Source organism: Ursus maritimus, unplaced genomic scaffold (genome assembly GCF_017311325.1).
Source record: "Ursus maritimus isolate PB19 unplaced genomic scaffold, ASM1731132v1 scaffold_16, whole genome shotgun sequence".
Lineage (NCBI taxonomy): Eukaryota > Metazoa > Chordata > Mammalia > Carnivora > Ursidae > Ursus > Ursus maritimus.
The window spans coordinates 15,135,237-15,156,941 of NW_024424008.1; the positions used below are offsets into that span (position 1 = coordinate 15,135,237).

The following is a 21,705-nucleotide window of genomic DNA, read 5'->3' on the forward strand; positions in this document are numbered from 1 at the left end:
CTACTGAAGAGGGAGAGCAAAAAGTAAATAGGGACAATCCGGTGTGGTGGGTGCTCATCTAACGAGAGAGAGGTACTAATTGCTATGGGAACTTGGAGCAGACTCTACAGTCTGAGCCATCGGGGTAGTAGGGGACACTTGTTGAAGACTTGAAGGGCAAAGAAGATGGTGCAGAGATACTCTGAGTAGAACAAAGAGCATATGCTGCTTGGGGTTACAGTGCAGTGGCAAGAATGGTTAGAATTCAAGAATTCAACAGTCTTCTAGCCCCGAAGCCAAACACATGCTTTGCCTATTTAAATCAAATAAACCACATTAATCCAGATTTAAGTGATATTTTCTTTCTGGTACCTCACTGCAGAAGACCGCTTTCCCCCAAATTACCAAATAGGCAAAGCTTGCCTGGTGGTTTCAGACGTCCTCTTTCAGTGCCTGTCTCAGGACACCTCAAGCTCTGGCCCTAGTGCGCTAAGTTTTTCCTCCAAGAGCCAAGAGCTCTCTTTAGCCACCTCCCCTCTCACCACTACCCCCAGGGGTCCAGGCTCCCGGTCCATCTATTCTCACTCACTTCTCTATCAAGTCTTAGCTTGTGGGACAGATTCTGTCCAGCGTTTGGATGGTGTTACCTTGTGAACGTGAAAGGCTACCCTGCGCTTTACTTGTTCATAACCACTAGCCAGCTTAAAGCATTCCGCTGTCAGAGATATCTGTACTCAACATTGTCTTTTCTCACTTTCCTTGTCCTCTGTGAGGGACACGACTTCATCATTCCTCCACTCGTGCTTTTCTATGAAATCCCTTTCTCTGGGATCACCTCCTACTTCTCCGGCAGCCCCGTATGTAAAACTGCTATCATCACACTTCTCAAATATACAGAGTTTTAACCATCTCCCTATTTTTGTCTTCATATTAGACAAAAAGCTCTGGTCTTCCTCACTTTTCTTTCCCCAGTTCCTGCACTTAGTGGCACGAATAAGCACTGGATGAACGAATGAATTAGTAAGGGAATGGATTGCAGTCTCTGGAACAAACTTCTGCCAGTGGAATGCCACTCTAGACAAAAGAATGCAAACGTAAGAGGCAGGTTGGAGAACCAACTTTGGAGACTTTCAGTACCCCTCTGTGCTAAGGCCACTGCCTGCTTTGCCTGGGTCTGTGATTGTGAGAAAAGAAATGATTCCACCGAGAGCAGAGAAAAGGCAGCATCGTCTCCCTTAATTTCTTTGAGCCCTGTCTGGCCTAATTTCCGCAGGCCCATTTCTTCGGGCCCATGCTGCTTTGTATGGCTCTTACTCATGAACTTGGAACTATTAATGACACACCAGGAGCTGATACTCTACTTGACCTGAATTATATCTTAACATTAATCCTGTGAAATTTCATAGAGGAGAACTAAACTGAAGTTAATACTCACTAAAAAGAAAATGACTAGTCCCTGGTTTATTATTAGAAAAATCCCAGCCTTTGTTCTGAATTGTTTTCCAGGTTTACTGAGAAATAATCGCCATACATCGCTGTATGGTTTCAGGTACACAGCGTGATGGTTTGATTTATATATATTGTGACATGTTGACCACAGTAAGTTCAGCCAACATCTGTCTGCTAATATAGTTACAGTAAGAAGAAAAGAATAAAGGGGAAAGTTTTCTCTCCTTGTTATGAGAACTTTTAGGATTTCCTAAGAGTTTTTTTCCCTAAGCTTTCCTATATATGATACAACAGTGTTAGCTAGAGGCGGCGTGTTGTGCATTTCATCCCTAATACTTCTTTATCTTACAACTGGAAGTCTGTACCCTTTGACCGCCTTCCTCTAATTCTCCCTACCAACCCACCACCTCAGGAACAAGTCTGATCTTTTCTTTTTTACAGGTTTTTTTTTTTTTAGATTCCACATATAAGTGAGATGGTATAAAGTTGTCTTTCTCTGTCTGATATTTCACTTAGCATAATCCCTTCAAGGTCCATCCACGTTGTCGCAAATGGTAGATTTTCCTCATTTTTTGTGGCTGAATAATATTGCATTGTATATAGATACCACAACTTTATCCATTCATCCATTGATGGATGCTTAGGTTATTTCCACGTTTTGGCTAATGTAAATAATGCTGCTATGAACATGGGGGTATAGATATCTTTTCTTTTTAGTGTTTTTGTTACCTTTGGATATATGCCCAGATTAATATCTTTTTTGTATTAAGATCCAAAAATACTAAAAAAATCTGACTAGTTAGCCATATAAAGCATATGCTGAGTGTCCTCAGCCAAAGCCAAATTCGAGAAAAGTCAAACAGTGTATAGAAAACAAATAAATGAATCACAGTATTGGGTAAACTGCTGTTTGGCACAAATCCACTATCACAGACCAAGAAGTTTCTCTGTAAAAATGTGAGAAATATCAGGAAAAGATGTGGAAAATATCTCAGACACAGATCTGACTTTGTCCTGTAATCTTGACTGCAACTGAACTTTGTCCCACAGGAGTAATACATGATGTTTTCCTTTAGTACATGTTTGTTCACCAATTTGTCTATGCATCATGGGTGAGGCTGCTTCCTGAAGGTGAACTGCTCTCTGTGGTAGCCTTGGTCATCACTGTGCGTGGCCAGCTGGAACCAGGCTGACCCACAGTCATAGGAAGTAAAGGTAATTGAATCTGGCTGCCTCAAGAAGTGGAATGGGACCAAGAGCAGGAGCTGGGGGCCCGGAGTCACATAACTGTGCACCACATGTAACATTCTTTAAAAGCCCTGGCCTGCCACATGCATTAGCATGCAACTGACTACAGACTGTTTAGTCTAATATCCAATATGACATTTGGGTTTTTTTAAGATTTTATTTATTTATTTGTTTGCTTGTTTATTTATTTATTTATTTATTTAGAGAGAGCATGCACATGTGCATGCATGCGAGTAGGGGGAGGGGCAGAGGGAAAGGGAGAGGGAAAGAATCTCAAGCAGACCCCACGCTGAGTGCAGAGCCAGACACCGGGCTCAATCTCATGACCCTGAGATCATGACCTGAGCCAAAACCAAGAGTCGGTCACTTAACCGACTGAGCCACCCAAATGCCCCAGTGACAATGTGACATTTAATTGCAATAGACTTCTTTAATTCATGGAATGGCTTATTCTATGGTTAAAGGCACCTTGTGAATATTAGGGATGAAAAGATAGGAATGACTTGGACCGAAGTTTTCCAAAATCTGTTAGGTAACTAGTTTTGTGTGCTAAGTTCTAGGCACAAAAAGAGCTACAAAAAATGAACAGGCACAAATCCTGCTCTCACGGAGTGTAGCGTCTAGGAGGAAACATAAGACAGTGATGTAGTATCTATAAAGTAAGGTAGAAGGAGAAAGTAGTAATGATTGCTAGCGTTCATTAATCATTCACTATAGGTAAGGCGCTATTCTAAATGCTTTACATGTACTGGCTCATTTAAACCTAGCAAAAACTTCATGAAGTAGGTGCTATTATCTCCAATTTACAGATAAACAGAAGCACAGAAAAGCTTATCACTTGCCCAAGATCACAGCTGAGGCTCCAGTAGGGATTTGAACTCCGGTGGGTATGACTGCAGATCCTGTGTCTGACCACTATGCTATTGTGCGCACCGGGACCATCCGAGAGGTGCATGTCAAAAGCGCATACCTGAGTTCTGGGGGCTCAGCTGATGGAGATATTCACTGCGCCCTTGGAGAAAGATTACCCATGTTTTGTAGAGACGTAACATTACTAAGCCATTAAGGATGGGGAGGATTTGGACACACCAATGTTGGCAGTGAGCTTGGAGGAAGAGTTCAGAGAGGAGGGTTTCCAGGTTGAGAGCATCATTAGTAAAACATGAAGCAGTAAACACACAGGATCTGAGGAAACAGCCGAGGTCAGTCTGATATATCAAAATGTGTGAAAACAAAGGAGCGGGAAAGGGCTGCAGGGACAACTGGGGCTAGACCTGAAAGATTTGCTCACAAAGATGATCTTTACTCACCTGTTCCCTGCACTTGCCAAACTGATGAACTTACCACCAAAACCACTCTCAGAGAAACTTTGACAATAAAAATGAACAGATGAGAGAGTTTAAAAAAAAAAAAAGTCAGGGATTCCTGGGTGACTCAGTCAGCAAAGTGTCTGCCTTCAGCTCCGGTCATGATCCCAGGGTCCTGGGATCAAGCCCCGCATCAGGCTTCCCACTAAGCAAGGAGCCTGCTTCTCCCTCTCCCTCTGCAGCTCCCCCTGCTTGTGCTCTCTCTCTCTCTGTCAAATGAATAAATAAAATCTTAAATCACTTTCCCCCAAAGACCAGTAAGCGCAAGGAAACTCAAGTTCCGGTTCATTTTCTTCCTTCCTTCCTTCCTTCCTACATTTCTTCCTTCCTTCCTTTCGATGGGGAGGGACAGGAGAAGGAGAGAGAGAATCTTAGGCAGGCTCCATGCTCAGCAAGGAGTCTGACACAGGGCTTGAACTCATGACGCTGAGGTGAGATCGAGTCGGACACTTAACCGACTGAGCCACCAGAAGCCCCTGGTTCCAGTTTTCTGCTTGTCAGCTGTGAATATCCTTCCCAATGTTCCAGGTCAGCTATACTCTGTCAAACCACAGATAAATAAGTGTACACATCATAATAAAGATGGTAGTTAGATCCTTGGCAATAATTTCTGATAATTGAGAAGATAAATCTTGGGCTTCATCAGAAGTAATTGGGGTTTGACTTGTTCTTATAGCTATGCAAAAGAAAAAAATAAGTCCATATACTTATTTTAGAATTGGTAGGGCCATTTGAAACCCTGTAGACTATGCCCACTTACTTTGCATAAGAAGCAAAAGAAGTCTGAAAGTTAAAGGGACTTACTCAAAGTCACCCAGCAAAACAATAGCAAAATCATTTTTTGAACACAAAATTTGGCGGAAACAAAACAAACAAACAAACAAACAACTTTTATGACACCCTTGTAAAATCTGCATATACAATGTATCCGGTGTTCTGTTCTACCCCTCATCCATGAATCTTTGAAATGTAGTTAAAACACAACACCCCAACAGGAGGCTTTTAAAAATTAGAACACAGATTTTTTCATTTACAAAAGTGATCTTTGTAAATATATCTACCATGCTACAAATGAGTTGAGTAGAGCTCTTAAAGTTATCTCTAGCTGACTCTGAGCTACTTGCTCTGTGGCAAGCATTGTACTGACCACTTACAATGCATTATCTCATATCATTAGGACAACAAGCCTCACAAAGGTACTACTGTTATCTTCGCTTTATGGTTGAGGAAACTTAAAGAGATTTAGTAACTTGCTCAAGCTTACACAGCTAGTGAGGACCAGTCTGGACTCAGACCTCCTGACGCTGCTATTAACTATTACAAGACATAACCTCCGTAGCTAGGAGTGGGTGATACCTACCTTGCACCAGTAGATCGAAATTATCCAGCCAAGGTTTAGAAACACTAAGCTTTCATCTTTAAGAAATTTTACCCTTAACCGGAAGTAGCTAACACTTCTAATAGGACTTCTTGTCTGCGTGTCCCAACCAACCACTTCAGCTGCACTTTGCTGGGGAAAGAGATGCCCGTGTTTTATCACAGAAAGTCAGTGACCGTGAATGACTGTTAGCAGCCTGTGGCCTGCCCGGCGCTATGAGCGTCAAACATTGCCCTGCTGTGAGTGGAGCCTGTTTGATTAGCCTGGGATCCTGGGCAAGGCTCTAGGGTCTTGAGAAGTGGTACTTTGGCCCAGCCTTCTGCCCCACCTGGCCTTACCTGTCATTCCACTGACCACAGGCCCCATTCACGGCATTTAGGAAATGGCCTTTGGCTCTCCTGCTTCTTCTCTGTTCTATTGCCAATACCCTTCTTTAGACCCATCAATCACCTCTTGCCAGGACTACTCTAAAACCTCCTACGTCCTCATGCACCTTCCTGATGCCTTCTAATCCATCCTCCCCTCTGTTACCAGAATAATCTTCCCAAACCGATCATGTCAATCCTATGTTCTGAACTCTTTGATGGGCTTCACGTTGCCTTTAAAGTAGAATTCACACTCCTAAGCGTGGCATTCAATATCCTTCTCTATTTTGCCCTTCCTTGTCTTTCTGGGACTCAACAAATATTTGGTCAATCAGTGAATGCTTTCTTCTTTAGAAATCCCGTTGACAATCATTCCCTCTACATGTTATTCAACAATCCACTTTACTGAGCATCCACAATGTGTTGAATTTTAAGAATTTACTGTTTTTTTCATAGGATAACAGACACAGTTATGGACACAGAATCTGGAGACCTGGGTTCAGGTGCCACTCTAGCCCTTTCTAGGTGGGTTGGGGAAGTAATTTCCCTCCTCTAAGCCTCAGTTTCTCCATTTGCGTAAAGGAAAGTAGATTTAAATGATCTCAAAGGCCCTTAAAGCCCAGGTGTATACTGGTCCCTGATACTAGAATCCCCTTGAAGGAAGAACCAAGAGTGTTAGCCCCCTAACCAGCCAAAGATATGTGTTCCACAGCTAAATCCTGTGCTCAGCAACTTTGAGGCATCCTACTTTACCCCCTTTCCACTTCAGCACCATCTCTTGCAATCTCCTAACTGGTCCTACGCTGAATTACAGCACCAACATCCACATCTTCAATGTATCAGACCTTGGAGCTGAGACAATGGAGCTCTTAGAGACTTCAGCCATGATCTCATTTTCTGACCAAGACTTTTCCTGGCCTGTGATTGCTCAGCCGTAACCAGTGGGGGCAGGGGGAGCCCCTACTCCAAGGAGTGCTAGTGCTGACTTAGCATGCCATATGTCTGAAATTTGGAGCACAAACTTGTGTGGACCAGCAGGAACCTTGTAGGCTCCAGTAGGAAAGAGAGTAAGAATCTAGGCAAGCCCAGGTGAAACAATCCTGAGAGCAGTGAGACTTGAAGAGGTGGAAGACAGCAGGATTGGTGTGAGGGAGAATTCCCTTTATCGAGAACCTTCTGCAGGCCAGGCACTTTTCATCTGGGCGGCCACTATGCAAGGCAGGTATTATTATCCTATTTCCAAAGCTCAAAGAGATTAACTAACTTATCCAGAACCACATGACTAGTAAGTAGCTGTGGGATTCAAACTTAGGTCTTCAAAGATCTGTGTTCTTTCTTGCACACACCCTGAGAAGCATCTGGGAGGAACTTGGGAAGCCTTGAGAGTAAAGCCTGACCCTCGGGAGTACTTACTGATGATTATTTCTAGCAAAGGGGGAAAAAATACTAATGGGATAATATTTAATCCCAAATCACCAGCACTAACCATGAGAACAGGTAGAGTTATAATCATTATATGAAATAGCTTTAGGTCATAAGTGAATGTTGTCCTTTGGGGGGATACAAAATGATGTTGTTAATTCCTTGAACATGAATGTGACTAATAAACTAGGTGTGGCATCAGTCATCTTGTCCACACAGCCGTCTGGGTCGGCTAATCTGTGGTTTGAGTCTCAGCTGCTGTCTGCCCAGTGGTGTGCTACACTCTAATCTCCTGGCTTCATGGTTAGCTTGACAGTTTTGCTGAGTCTGACTCACTCGCTCCCATCCTCAGTTGTTCTGTGCCAGTCCAGACTACTTTTACAGTTGGCCTACTTAGAAACACAGGCTGTTAGTGTTGGAAGGGAGCTACCTTAGAAGTCACCTATCATAACCCCCATGTTACAAATGAGCACACGGGCCCCAGACAAGGTTTGGGGATATCTGAACTTGGGTGGGTTTAAGTGTGAGATATGAGAGAACCTCGGCGACATGGGCCTGTCTGGCAGGAGGAGGAAGCTGGGATCAAGCAGCACTAGAGCTGGCAGTACTAACGGTGCTGCAGGATTTGGGGGGCCAGGGTAGAGCACAGGGAACAGACCCAGCCCCCTGGAAGAACAGACTGGAATAGGAAAGCAGAGTGTCAGGAGAGCAGCCAAGCAGTCTGGAGTTCAGGGCAAGGCTTCTGTCCCAGCAGGGAATTGTGGGGCTGGGTAGAAGAATTAGGCTGCAGGTCACTTATGAGAACTGGACTGGCCTGGCAAGGAGGGTGAGTAGTATAAAGAGAAAAGTCATAACTTGGAGCCTATCAGGGTGTGCAGAGTTCACCAGAGCACAATAAAGTCCAGATTAGTGGCAGCACGCACCACCCCCGTGGTGGTTTGTGGCCGATGGACTTCCCACTCTTCAGGACGGCTCCAGCCTGTATCTGGAGGGAGCAAGTGACTTCATGCTGTAGCTGGAAAGCCAAGGAAGACAGCACTGAATTACTCCATCCATTCTGCCTCCCCAGTGTCTCTAGATGTCCCTTTCCTCCGTATCTACTGTCATCATCCTGTGCCCTGGACATCACCCCCTGAATTATTGCAATAGAATTTTATTTTACCTGTACTCCTTCTAAATCATTCTCCTCACTGTCACCGGAGTAATGTTTCCGTGACACGTGAGGTCTTCACTTGCTTGCTATAAATGTTGGATGACTCGCCATTGCCTCGCAGCCTTTCTCAGCTGGGCTTCCATGTGACCACTGAGCCTTACAGAAAATGATTTGAGTAACTCTTTTCTCAGTTCTCTCCAAAATGGTACATAACCTGTGTCATTCTAGGTACAGAGGGGAGAAATTCATTTGTACGATGGATGACTTTGGTCAACCGGGCTTAGTTTTCTTGTGGAACCTTGGTCGAGAAGGGCTGGAGAGAATAAAGCCCAAATGGCCGAACCTGGCACTCTAGGTCCCACACAGCCCCAGCCCAACTTTCCTCTAGCCTCATTCCTTGCCCTCCCTACCATGCATCCTATGCTCTGACCATACCAAACTCTTCTCATTTCTTCAGCGCGTGATTTTGTTTGCATCTTAATGTTCTTCCTTCCATGTCTCTTTCTTGGCCTTGCAAAATCTTTGTCTTCCTTGAAGGCCTCGCTCAGACGTCACCTCCTCTCTGAAGTGGTGCCTCTATAACACTTGAAGTTTGATTAAATTGTCCCTTCCTCTGTGTGCCCTTATTATGTGTATATGTGTGCCACTATATAGCACACTGTTCATAGTGGAAGCTTACCTTTCTGTGTGACCTACAAAACTTTTGAGTTTTTGCACAGCAGGCAACAACCCCCCCCCACTCCCTTGACCTGAATAGATGTTTATCAAACTGAATGGCCCAGAACTCCCTGGGTAATCAAAAACAATGCTAATTCTGGAACACAGGACTCTTGACTCTTACAGCCCATCGTTATTTGGGTTTCTATACATAACAACAACTAGATCAAATGTTAAATATGTCAGTTTCAGATATGCGGGTGTGCATGGTGACAGTGTGGGCTGGGAGAAAACTTCCTGAATAATTACTGACAGAGTGAAGGAGTAACAGCTGGCAGGTCCCACCGGGAAGGGAGAGTGGAGCCCAAATGATGGTAGGCAAAGTAGAGGAGTAGACTCCATCAGGAGTATGCATAGCACCAACTTTATAATTTCTCTAGGAAACAGGAAAAAGAAATGAAGGAGAAGTAGTTTGTGGTGGGATTAAGTGAAGGACATGTACGTCAAGAACTGATGTCCGAAATGACTCACAAAAGCCAAAATCTGATAATAAAGAGAACTTACACTTGTATGGTGTAGAATACCGTCACAAAAGTGATCTCATTTAACTCTCAGAATAACGCTGAGGCAGGCGAGGGTGGTGGTGGAGTGAGTGTGTGTGTCGTGTTGTTACAGTCCTTCCTTTACAGAGGAGACAATTCAGGCTCAGAAAGAAGTGACATGTCAAACACCGGCTATCCCTAAGTGAAGCAACTTGAACTAGACGACAAGCCTGCCTGTCCCAGGTCCAGAGCCACATTCACTTCATTTAAGAACAGGGAGGCAGCTCCTCTGGTCTAAAAGCTGAATGCTTTTATAAGATCAAATAGGATGACATATAGAGGTTTTTCTGAGCCATGACTCAGAGGGACTCTCCGTAAACTCAAGGCTTTTCTAGGCTGTTTTCAAATGAAGATAGAAAACCATTAGTCAGCTGACTCGCAGGGAGTTGGCTGATACAGAGCAATTCTTGGCTTGAACTGGGCAAAAATCAGACTTGACTCAAGAATTTGGGACAGGACAGAAGAGCAGAGGGTGGTTTGTTTTTTACCTGCCTTTGGGTTCACAGGGGTATAGAGGACAGCCCATGAGGACCCCTGCTGCTGCACTTTTTGGTCCCAGTTTGGGATGGACAGTTTCCGGGAGCTGGAGTAGAAGAGTTGGGACCACAAGAGGTCGCTCAGCTTGTCTGTCCCTCTCAGACTTCTCCAGGAACCCTGCAGACTGTGAGCTCTTAGAGCCTAAGTACCGCTAACCAGGCTCTGCGGAAGTTTCCTTCTGTAGTGTAGTGTCTATGGTATGCATTTCCTGTCTCCCCAACAAAATGGTAAGGCCCTTGGGGGCACAGAGTTGGTTTAAATAACTTTATATTCCACTGTCTGGTGTTCTGAATATTTAAAACAAAACTCAGGAAATGGCTTTTTGGTTACAATAAAGATTTCAAGTTTATTAAATACATCTTCTATGTGACCCCATGGAATGATATTCATTGATTTCTCTTTCCTCGCCTTCAAAAGTTACCTAGGTAGTTTGTTTTATACTCATCTATTCATTCGATGCTAGTATGTCATGCTGGGTGCTACTACATGTTAGGCCCTATGCTAAGTGCAAGGTACCTGGAAGAAAACAGGAGGTGACCCATCTTTATGGAGATTAGAGTTTAAGGTGACACAGACCGGCATGGTTGAAAGAGACTTAAGAGACTGTCTCATTCAACCGCCTCATTTAACAGCGAGAAAATGAAGGCTCAGAGAAGGGTAAAATGTTGCCAAAGGTCACACAGCTAGTCCATGGCAAAGCCAGATAAAGAAAATGTTCTACTTTTCAATTAAGATCCTGATCTGAAATTATCCAGGAGGCCAAAAAAAGCATTATCTTTCTCCCCTTCTGTCCCAACTCAGTATATCTCTTTCTTGGCTTCTTGATTGTTGGAGAAAGTGAGTATTTTCCTGCCCTGTCGATTCTGGAATTAAGCATGGTCTGTTAGTAATAAACCAGAGTTTCCTCATTCTCTGGAACTCTCTCTTCTCTGTCCTTTGTGAACCCCCTTCTCCACAGAGGCTCTCAGTCTTAGAACTGGAGCCCCAGGACCAGAAAAAACATGCTGCCAGAGTTTTACTTATTCACAGAAGTAGAACATGCTAACTGTCTCTCAAAAACACCATGAGTTTCTGTTTCACGGATTGCCTTCCGTAAGTGGATGTTTACATTATACCTGGGGAGACAGAAAATGAACAACATAAATAAGTGAAATACAACAGATACTATGCTAATGACGAATGCTAAAGAGAAAAATAAAGCAGTGGCAGGAACTAGGAAATGCTGGGGAAAGGATGTTGCCATTTCAAATAAGGGGCTAAGGAAGACCTCACAAGGAAAGTGACATTAGAGACCAGAAGGAAGTGAGAAGGTGGTAATGCAGACATCTGGGGAAAGAGCATTTCAGGCAGAAGGAACAACACAAAAGCCATTGTTGTGGGTTAAATTATGTCTCCCAAATGATGTATTGAAATCTTAAATCCTTGCTACCTGTGAAATTTGACCTTACTTGGAAATAGGGACTTTGCAGATGCACTCAAGTGAGGGGTCCTCAGAGTTGGCCCAAATCAATATGAAGGACTGGTGTCCTTATAGGAGGACACAAAGACACAGATATTTAGGAAGACTGCTACGTGATAACAGAGTCAGAGATCGTAGTGATGCGGCTGCAAGTCAAGGACTGCCAAGGATCGACGACCACCATTAGAAGCAAGGAAGAGGTAAGGAAGGAATAGTCTCTGCTACAGCCTTCAGGGGGAACATGGCCATGATAACACCTTGATTTTTTAACTTCTAGCCACAAAACTGTGAGACAATAAACTTCTGTTGTTTCCAGCCACCCAGTTTATGGTACTTTATTACGGCAGCCATAGGAAACTATTACAGCCACGGAACAGGAATGTGCCTGGCACGTTGAAGGAATATGGAGGCCAATGTAGCAAAGATGGGAATAACAGGAGGTCAGAGAGGTTACATAACAGATGGTGGGTCAGGTAGTGCCTTATAGGTCAGAGAAGTGACATCATCTGACTTACCCTTTAACAGGTTTATGTATAGTTATAATTGTGTGCTGTATTTATTTATGGCTGAATGGAAATGTATAGAAGAACCCAGATGATATTAAGTTGATGAAATAATCATAAGAACTAGTGAGAAACGTACCCAATTGTGCAAATACTAATACTTACAATTAAATGTTTCATTTGCTCTTTAGGTCTATTTTAATCTATAGTGTTGATGCATAGCTCATTTTAAAAGGATGAAATTCAGGGGCACCTGGGTGGCTCAGTCAGTTGGATGTCCAACTCTTGATTTTGGCTCAGGTCATGATTTTGGGGTTGTGGGATCGAGCCCTGCGTCAGGCTCCGCACTGGGCAAGGAGTCTGCTTTAGATTCTCTCTCTCCCTTTGCCCCTCCCCCTGCTCACACACACACACACTCTCTCTCTAAAATAATAAATAAATCTTACACTACATCAAAAACTAAAGATGTACTGTATGGTGACTAACGTAACATAATAAAAAATTATTATTAAAAAAATAAAATAAAAAATAAATCTTTAAAAGAAGGATGAAATTTTTATTTTAAAATCAGGTCATTAGGTAGCAAAGTGTGAATTCTCTCCTATGACCTCAGTTGACCACACTAGTGGCCAATGGCTTTAGACCATAATCACATGACTCAAAACAAGAGTCTTCAAATATCAGCCTCAGTTGCCCTTATTCTCTGCCACTTTGTTGTTCCAGTGCATGCAGCCAACTGATGCAGTCCCTCTGGATTCCCAAGAGAGAAGTTCTGCCCAGGCTTCCTCCTGGGTCAGATGTCCTCTCCTGAGCCCATCAAGCACAGTGGAGGACTGGCTCATTTTGAAAGGAAAACTGCTCTCGTTCCAAGGCTGGGGATGAAGTTTATTTTCCAAGCAGAGGATGTGAAAGTGGGAGGGATATGAAGGGCATCTCTTAGCACAAAACCCCTCAGCTGTATTTTCAGCTTAGAAGCAAACGATTGGCTTTGAGATCCTCTTCTGCCGTGTATTAACTGAATGATCTTGAATGGAGTCCGCTCAAGTTTTAAGTTGTGTCCTCGACTGAAAAATGCAGATGACACCCCTACTTCAAAGGTTCGTTTACATTCACTTATTTAAAAGAAATAATTATATATTTTTTAAGATGGGCAATAGCCTCAGCACCAGAGATACAGAAATAAAAGACACAGTCCCTGCGGCAGAGATGCTCACCAGCTAGTGAAGGAAGCAGGTAAGAAAGCAAATAATTACAGTTCTAGGTGCTCTGCATGAGGGAGAGCAGCACTCCTGGGTTAGGTGCTCTCTTTGCAGGGCCCCATTGTGGGAGGTATGTATGTATTTGTGTGTATGTGCGGTGTGTGTGCTGCATGTGGTATGTGTGGCATGTGTGGTATGGACCAAACAGAAGAGGAAGGAAGGATAGTTGGAACACTTCCTAGAGGAGGGAAAGCTGGGTGGAAGCTTGATAGACAGGTGGGTGTTACTGGGAGATAAATGTGGGGAAGCGGGGAGTGTGTCTAGGCAAGGAGGGCAGCACGTGTTGGGTCACAAATATGTGAAAGAGAGTGGTCATTTTGGAGATGTGCTCACGGGAGAGCAGGGCTGAAGTCAAAAACAGAATCTGTCATCGAGCAAGGCAGGCAGTCTGGTGGGGTGGCTAGAGGTGAAGCTGGAGGGGAAAGCTAGGCTCCCTGATTGTGCAGGAAAAAGTGAAAGAATGTATGTGTAAGTTCTCTGAGACCCCAAAGTGCTGCACGCAGTAACAGTAGCTAACACTAATTGAGAGCTGATTATGTGCCAGGAATTGGGCTAACCTCCTTCATGAATTTACCCCGATGAGGCAAATAATATTATCTTTGTTTTGCAGGTTATTACTTGAGTAATTTTCCCAAGGTCACATGGTGTCTTAGTTTAGGTTCCCCCAGAAGCAGACCTCAAGAAAAGGATTCAAGTACAAGCAGCCTTTGGCAGGTTGGGACTGACCCCACGAGATGCCAGCTGGGGAATAGGGAAATAAGTGGCAAGGAACCAGAAAGGTGTGTGCTATCATGCAGGTTTCCACTAAGGACAACTGGAGCTCAGTCCCTCTGGGGAATTTTGGAAGACAGCGAGGAATACTCTTAAGAGTTCATTCTCACCAAGAGGCGAGGAGGCTGGAGTATTTCTCACGAATCTCTATCATTGTTCGAGGAGTGTTGGTCAGGATGTTAACTCTGGCTTTCCTAGCTTCCCCTGCACAAGGGCCAAGTGTGCTCTTCATGCAGTGAGTTCTAGGTACTCTCTGCAAGCAGACTTTGCGGGGGGTGGGGGAGGGGTAGAGGTGAGGGCTGAGAGCCTATGAGTAGGACACTGAGGGTGTGCTATATGCAAATTCTAAGTGGGGGAGCCAGGGTTTTTCCCCATGCAGTCTGGATAGGTTTTAGCAACAATATTATATTGTTGTCCAAATGTAAGTTTCATTTATTTATGTATTTATTATTATATTAAATATTATACTTATTTTATATTATTATGTATTATATATTTATTTATATATACACATATTTATACTAATACAGTGCTTTTCAGAAAACAGAATATTGAGGCTAGAATAGAGGGAGCCCATTGTCCTAGTCAGTGACTGGCACATAACAGATCCTCAATGAATATTTGTGAATGAATTCTTTAAAATTCAATGGAGGTTAGTCATTCAGTGTTACTCAGGTGAAAGCCTCTGGCTAGAAATCAAGAAGTGTGGATTATAGTCTGGGTTTTGTCACTAATTTGGGAACCTCAGGGAAGCCATTTAGTCTCATTGAGCTTTACTTTTCTCATTTTAAAATCTTGTTTTTTGGGGGGGCTCCTGGATGGCTCAGTCAGTTAAGCGTCTGCCTTTAGCTCAGGTCATGCTCCCGGGTCCTGGGATTGAGTCCCAAGGGGATTGACACTCCTGCTCAGGGGGAGTCCGCTTCTCCCTCTCCGTCTGTCCTGTCTGTCCTGCTCGTGCACTCTCTCTCTCTCTCAAATAATTAAATAAAACCATAAAAAAATAATCTTGTTTTACTACTTACCCACCCACCTATAGGTAGAGCTCTTGTGAGGACAAAGTCTGATCATGGCTACGGAAAACTACAAGGACAGCGAACTGAAAGGTAATCCTGTATCTCGGTTTTGGGATTGGATCAGGGAGAAGTTACTTGTTGGCCTTTGGCTTCCCAGGATCCAGGACCACCTACTATGAGTCCATCATCTGTATCAGTCAGGGTTCTCAGATGCAAAGAACAGAAACCAACTTTGGCTATTTTAATCAGAACAGGAGTTTATTTGAGAGCTCTCGGGCAAATCACAGAAGTGGCTGGAAGGCTAGAAAATCAAGCGTAGAAAATGGACATGAAGCAAAGGAGACCATCTCAGAAGACAGAAAGACTGTATCACAGAAATATCTCAATTAAGATGCCACCCCCACTGAAAAGTAGACACCAGTGCTGCCACCAGCCCAAATTCTAAACTGTCCCTATTTCTTGGGTCATTCGATTCAAATTCAAGGTTTGGGCAGAAGCATCAGCTGGGCCGAGCTTGGGTCGTAGGCCTGCATTCCAGCTGCCAGGAATCCAGGAGGGCAACTGTCTGGCCTCTTTCCTGAATTCCATAAAGGGAAGACATATTCTGCCTTCCATGAGACCTATGTTTCATGTGAGATGGCCATTTCCCCAGATGTAGGAAGGGGGTCAGATGCTGGGCAGCCAATAAAAATACATAAATATCCTATCTAAAGTCCATTGAAGTCAGGATGCTGGGAAAGTGAGGATACTGGTTTACAAGTGGAAAACAAAGATTAGAAGGTCATGAGACTTTTTATTTACCAGGAACTGTTCAAGCTACTGGTACAAAGATGACAAAGGGGTACCTGGTTGGCTCAGTTGTAGAGCATACAACTCTTGATCTCAGGGTCGTGAGCTTACTTTAAAAAAAAAAACGACTAAGACACAGATGCTGGCTTCAAGGTGCTCTGGCCAGATAGGGAGGAAAGAGAAATAAAATACTAAAATAAAATGTGGTAAGGGAAGGCTATAACTGAGATACCACAAAGTAGAAAGAGAACATAGAGCAAAGAATAAAGGCTGAGGATCACATGGTGGTCAGGAGAGCTTTTACAGAAAAGATGGGTCTGCAAGGGTGGAAGGGGAGAGGAAGAAAGAGCATCAGAGGCAGAGCCACCTTTGGTATGGGTTAATCTGATTAGCCAGAATCTGGGTCTGGTATTTCCTGCTCACTCCTTTCCTACTGCCATCAACCACAACACGTATGCTACTCCAATTAAGGTCTAAAATTAGTAAGGTCTAAGTGTTATCAGGGTATTGTCAGAGCCGTTTTTCTCCCTTTGCTCTCCCCCAAATCTCTGGTGCATAGCAGTATTGGCACCAGTTTACTGCTGCTACTGCTGTTTTTAGCTCTTTTAGATCCAACCAACCATATACTCAGTCAGACCTGGTTGAAATTATGGTGCAACCATTGACTAATTTATAAGACCTCTCTGAGCCTCAATTTCCTCAAGGAGAAAATGAATGAAAACTACTTGCCTTCCAGGACTGTTTTGAGGATTAACTGAGATAATGTTTGCAAAGTGCCATCACTCAGCAGTTTGTAGATGCTGTGATTGCTGGTTCAAGGAAGTTCACTGCAAGTCTGGTGATGATGAAGATTCCTCTCTGTTCTTCCGCTTTGACCTGAGGAGTTTCACAATGTGGCCAAGGAGATCACAAGAACGAAACGTCTTCTGGTAAGGAGGTGGCCCATGAGTTGTCAAAAATGTGAGAATATTCATGTGGGGAAGGAACAGATATGAAGCTTCTCTTGAACTTTGAGCCCTTTCCAAAGCCTGATTCCGTGGTGGGACTGAGAGCCTGGTTCCTGGAGTTGAGGAAGGTTTTCCAACCCCTGAAGAATGATTTTGAAAACAGCCCTTCTGGCACTGGGATGTTTGCCTCTGCCCATTATGAGGAGGAAACGATTTACCCAGATGTGGGCCCGATCAGGCTCCCTCCTCTGTCAAGATCGGGCCACATAAGTCAGAGGGTGGAGAATAGCACAGCCATTAACTGGTCATTTTCACATATCGTTCCTGCATCGCATTTGAAAATATATGCAATATAACAGGTTGAGTAACCCTGGTGGGGTAACACTGTGTCCTGTCAGAACAATAAGCATGATACTTGAGGGGAATTTGCTACGGGCTGAAGCAGTTTTGTAAATGGGGCAGATCCAAATGTGGAAATGCCGTGTGGTTTGGAACAGATACCAAATTATGTGGAGTATGAATTCAGATGTCCTTTCTGAAATTCCTGGTGTATATTTCATTAGTCTCTTCTTCCTAATAAACAATGGTGTTCTATTCCAGCCTTGGACTTCTAGGTAAATTCTGTTCATCCATTCACCGCACAGCTATATATTGAGTACTTGCCACATGCCAGGCATTTTGAAGGGTGGATAGGCTCTTGAATTTGATTCTGAAGAAAGAAGAGGGGATTGTTTTGTAAAAATTCAGAGGACTTCTCCCTTCAAACATTATTTGTGGGGAAGTGTAAATGTCTCCCCTATCTGCATATGAAGAAAATAATTTCATGTAGAATGGCTCTGTTCCCGTGTTCTTCTCATCTGGGGGTAGGCTCAGGAATGGGAGGGATAGAGCAGCAGAGCATGTTGCTATGGTAACTTGGCATTAACACACCTTTAGCTCCTTTGTGTCGCCCCCAAATTACCTTTATAACTAGTGTTTCAGAGCATGGGAAGCTTTTCTTAATTTCCGCACAGCCAGTGATGAAGGCGTTTTCCAAGGCACTAGCAAAGGGAGAGTCCTTTCTTTTTAAGGCTGAGGCTCTGCTCATGCTGTTTCCTAAGCCACAGTATAGAATCAGGATCCAGACTATCTTACTTTTTTATGGAAGATTTCACTTTCAAATGCCTTTCACATATGTTATCTCACTGCCACATTTTTTAACCTCATGTTTAAGCAATCCAAAAGGGCAAGAAGACGAACCCACTAAACATTTATGCCTCAAAATAACCATGTGAGGTAGGGACTAATATCCCCATTGTACAAACGGAAGAACTAAAACTCAGAATTGCCATAATGTGCCCAAGGTCACATTGTTAGAAATGGCAGGACGAGGAATGGAATCAGGCCTTTAGATCCCAGATCAAATTCTTGCTTTTAAACCTCTACTGACTCCCAGTCTCTTTCTGCCTTTGTTATTTTAGAAAAATACAGATTCATATAAAATAGCAACCAATTTGTGCTTTGCTTTAAAAAAAACAGCTTTATTGAAGTATTTTATATATTTCATAACATTCACTCACTGTGAACATAAAGTTCAATGATTCTTTTAAAGAATTTTTGCGGGCGCCTGGGTGGCTCAGTCTAAGTGTCTGCTTTCGGCTCAGGTCATGATCCCAGGGTCCTGGGATTGAGTCCCACGTTGGGCTCTCTATTCAACAGGGAGTCTGCTTCTCCCTCTCCTTCTGCCCCTCCCCATGCTCATGCTCTCTCTCTCTCAAAGAAATACATAAAATCTTTTAAAAAAATAAAAGAGTTGCAACAGTTTTATTTATATAATTCACATATCACATATTCTACCCATATACAGTGTACAAGTCAATGGTTTTTAGCATATTCATAGAGTTGTACAACCATCACCACAGTCAATTTTAGGACATTTTTATCTCAAAAAGAAACCCTGAACCCTTTAGCAACGACCCACCAATCCTCTCATTCTCCCCACTACCCCAGCCCTTATCTACTTCCTGTCTCTATAGATTTGCCTATTCTGGACATTTCATATAAAAAATATGTGGTCTTCTGTGACTAGCTTCTTTCATTTAGCTCGATGTTTTCGAGGTTCATCCATGCTGAAGCATGTAACAATAATTCATTCCTTTTTGTGGCCAAATAATATTCCATTAGATACACCACCTTTTGTTTATCCATTCGTCAGTCAATGGACTTTTGGGTTGTTTCCACCTTTAAGCTATTATGAATAATGCTACTATGAATATCCGTGTACAAGTTTTTGTGTGGGCACATGTTTTCATTTCTCTAGGAGTGAAATTGTTGGGTCTAATTTCACTCCTGTCCATCTAGAATAACTTTACATTCCGACCAACACTGTACGAGGTTCTAGTTTCTCCACATCCTCACCCCAGTTGGTATGCTTTGCTTTTTTCATTTAACATTATTTCTTAGTTACATTTCCATATCCACAGAGTTGTCATTTTTAATGGTTATACGCAGTGTTCCAAAGCAGTTACTTTAATATTGTTAAAGCGTTACTTTGAAGTTGAGGATTTATACTGTCTTCAGTTTTATGCTGTTATAAGTAGTAGAACTAGGATCTGTGCCACTTACGCCTCCCCCCCCCCCCCCCCCCCGGTTTATTTCCTTGAGGTGCGTTCCAGAGTGGAACAAAAGGCACACACAGCTCTATTGCTGCTTCGCAGGTTACTCTGCAAAGGTTGACTGTGTATAAAATGCCACTTGCCAAGCTCATGCCTACCTACTACCCCACGGCCTCTGCCAAAACAGGGCTTTATTGCTTCATTCCTGTGCATTAATACTGTAGGTATATAATAGAGCTTGAAGGTTGTTTTGATTGGCATTTCTTTTACTGTTAGGAAACTTACAATATTTTAAGGGCCAACACTTAATCACTTAGTCACTTAGTCACTGTAACTGAGTCAATGATCCAAAGAGGCCATTAGTGCAGGAAAATCTAGGGGTTGAAGCAAAGCGTAGCAGGTGAGATTAAAGGAATTCTCTGGGTTTGGGAACATGGGTTCACTTATGTTTGATAGGATGGTTGTAGCCTCAGCCATAGATGAAGAGAATGCTCCTTAAATGGTCAGCTGACTTAGACACCTGCATTTTCAAACTTCCCCCTCATTTAGCCCCTCTCCTGGTTCTGCTCCCCCTCTCTGAGCATTCCTTCTCTATCTCCTTTGAGAGTTTCTTTTCCTTTATCTGCGTCTTAGACATTGGTATTCCCCAGGATTTCGTTCTCAGGATTCTTATTTTTTTCATTTAACACTCTGGGCAATCTCATCCACTCCCATGGCAGTAATGACTATGTAAATGCTGAAAACTCCCAAATATTTATCTCCTGCTTCAAATTGAATTCCCAATGTCCTTCTCTAACTTCCAACTGTATGTCTCTATTTGAATGGCCCCTGGGCCTCTCAAATCCAGTATTTCTACCTCCAGCCACTCCTTTTCCCATTTCTCTGTCTTTATGATGCCAGCAACCCAATTGCCCAAGTCAGAAATCTGGAAGTCACTCCAAACTCCTTCCCTACCCTACATATTCCTAAATGTCTCTCAAGTACTTCTTCTCTCCAAACCTATGACACTAATTTGTTTCATGTTTTCATTATTTCTCCAAATGATTGTGGCATTTTTACATGTATGAGTTAGGGTTCTATTGGTTGTAATTTTGTCACTTTAGGAAGGAAAATGAAAAGATTTACTGAATGGATACATACATGGAATGAAAGGAGGGACTGAGGGGGTCACTGTAGAAAGTAAGGCTCTAGGGCAGTTCTAGGGACCCAGGCAGCAAGCAGGTAGCCCATGGACCTTGTCTAGAGGGTCTGCTATGGATATGACTTGGTTCCTACAATCCTCAGCGTCTGTATATCTCAGTTCAAACTCGTGCATTTCTGGAAGAGTCGGGGGACCAACAAAAATCAGAACAGTGGAGAGGCTGAGTCACATGATGGAAACACAGCTGCTGGAGGATGACCCTCACGTATGGGAGGCAATTATCAGAGACAAAGAGAGGGCATGAGATGGGCACTTTCCAAAGTTGTCTCTACATTGCCACAGTTTCTGAACTGGTCACCCTGCCTCTAGTCTTACCCTAGACCAATCCCCTTCTGCCAAAGTAATCTTCCAAAATACAAGTCCAAGAGAAAGGAGAGGTAATGGGGGAAATATGGGCATGAAATCCACATTTGGCTTTTGCTAAGTCTGGGACTTTGAGCAATTATAACTATCATGTATCTGTTTGAGTCCCTATTCTTTGCCAATGCGGTGTAGACACTTCACGTATATCATCTCTACTCCTTGTGACAGCTCTGTAAGGTGCATATTATAATTACAGTGCAAGGGAGGAAACGGAGTCTCAGAAAAAATTAATGAACTTGTCCTAGGGCCCATGACTGGTAAGTTGCAGAATCTAACATCTGACTCAAGGCATTTATTACTGGGCTATACTCTCTCTCTCTCTCTCTCTCTCTCTCTGAGATCTCCAGTTTCATTTCATATTTTTCAGGATTGGTGTTAGGAATAGGCAGGAATGCCCATGTAATTTGTGGAGCCCAGTGCAAAAGGAAAATGCAGGAAAGCTCCTTGTTAAATAATTAAGGGCTTCAAGTCAGCAACAGCAAGTCATTAAACCAAGTTCAATACCCTTGTAAGCACGGAGGCTTGTGCGACAGCATAGGCTGAATGCCTATGAATTGGCCCTGGGGTTAGGGTTAATGTATATGAGATACTTTGTATGGAATAGATACACATTAAATTGTAGCTGTAGTGATTGTATTAGCCTTCTCTG

The 21,705-nt window shown here is 43.2% G+C and overlaps 1 long non-coding RNA gene across 6 annotated transcripts in view; it reads left to right on the top strand.

The window, feature by feature from the left end:
* The window catches only part of LOC103675351, a 117,096-nt gene that overhangs the window by 79,801 nt on the left and 15,590 nt on the right, over positions 1-21,705 (top strand). For 5 of the 6 annotated variants that reach the window (XR_005835003.1, XR_005835002.1, XR_005835005.1 and 2 more), the window contains 3 exons: positions 12,843-13,216; positions 15,186-15,252; positions 16,688-16,880. This is a non-coding gene — a long non-coding RNA (uncharacterized LOC103675351). The remainder of the gene's footprint in view (positions 1-12,842; positions 13,217-15,185; positions 15,253-16,687; positions 16,881-21,705) is intronic. The other variant, XR_005835004.1, reaches the window with a different exon arrangement.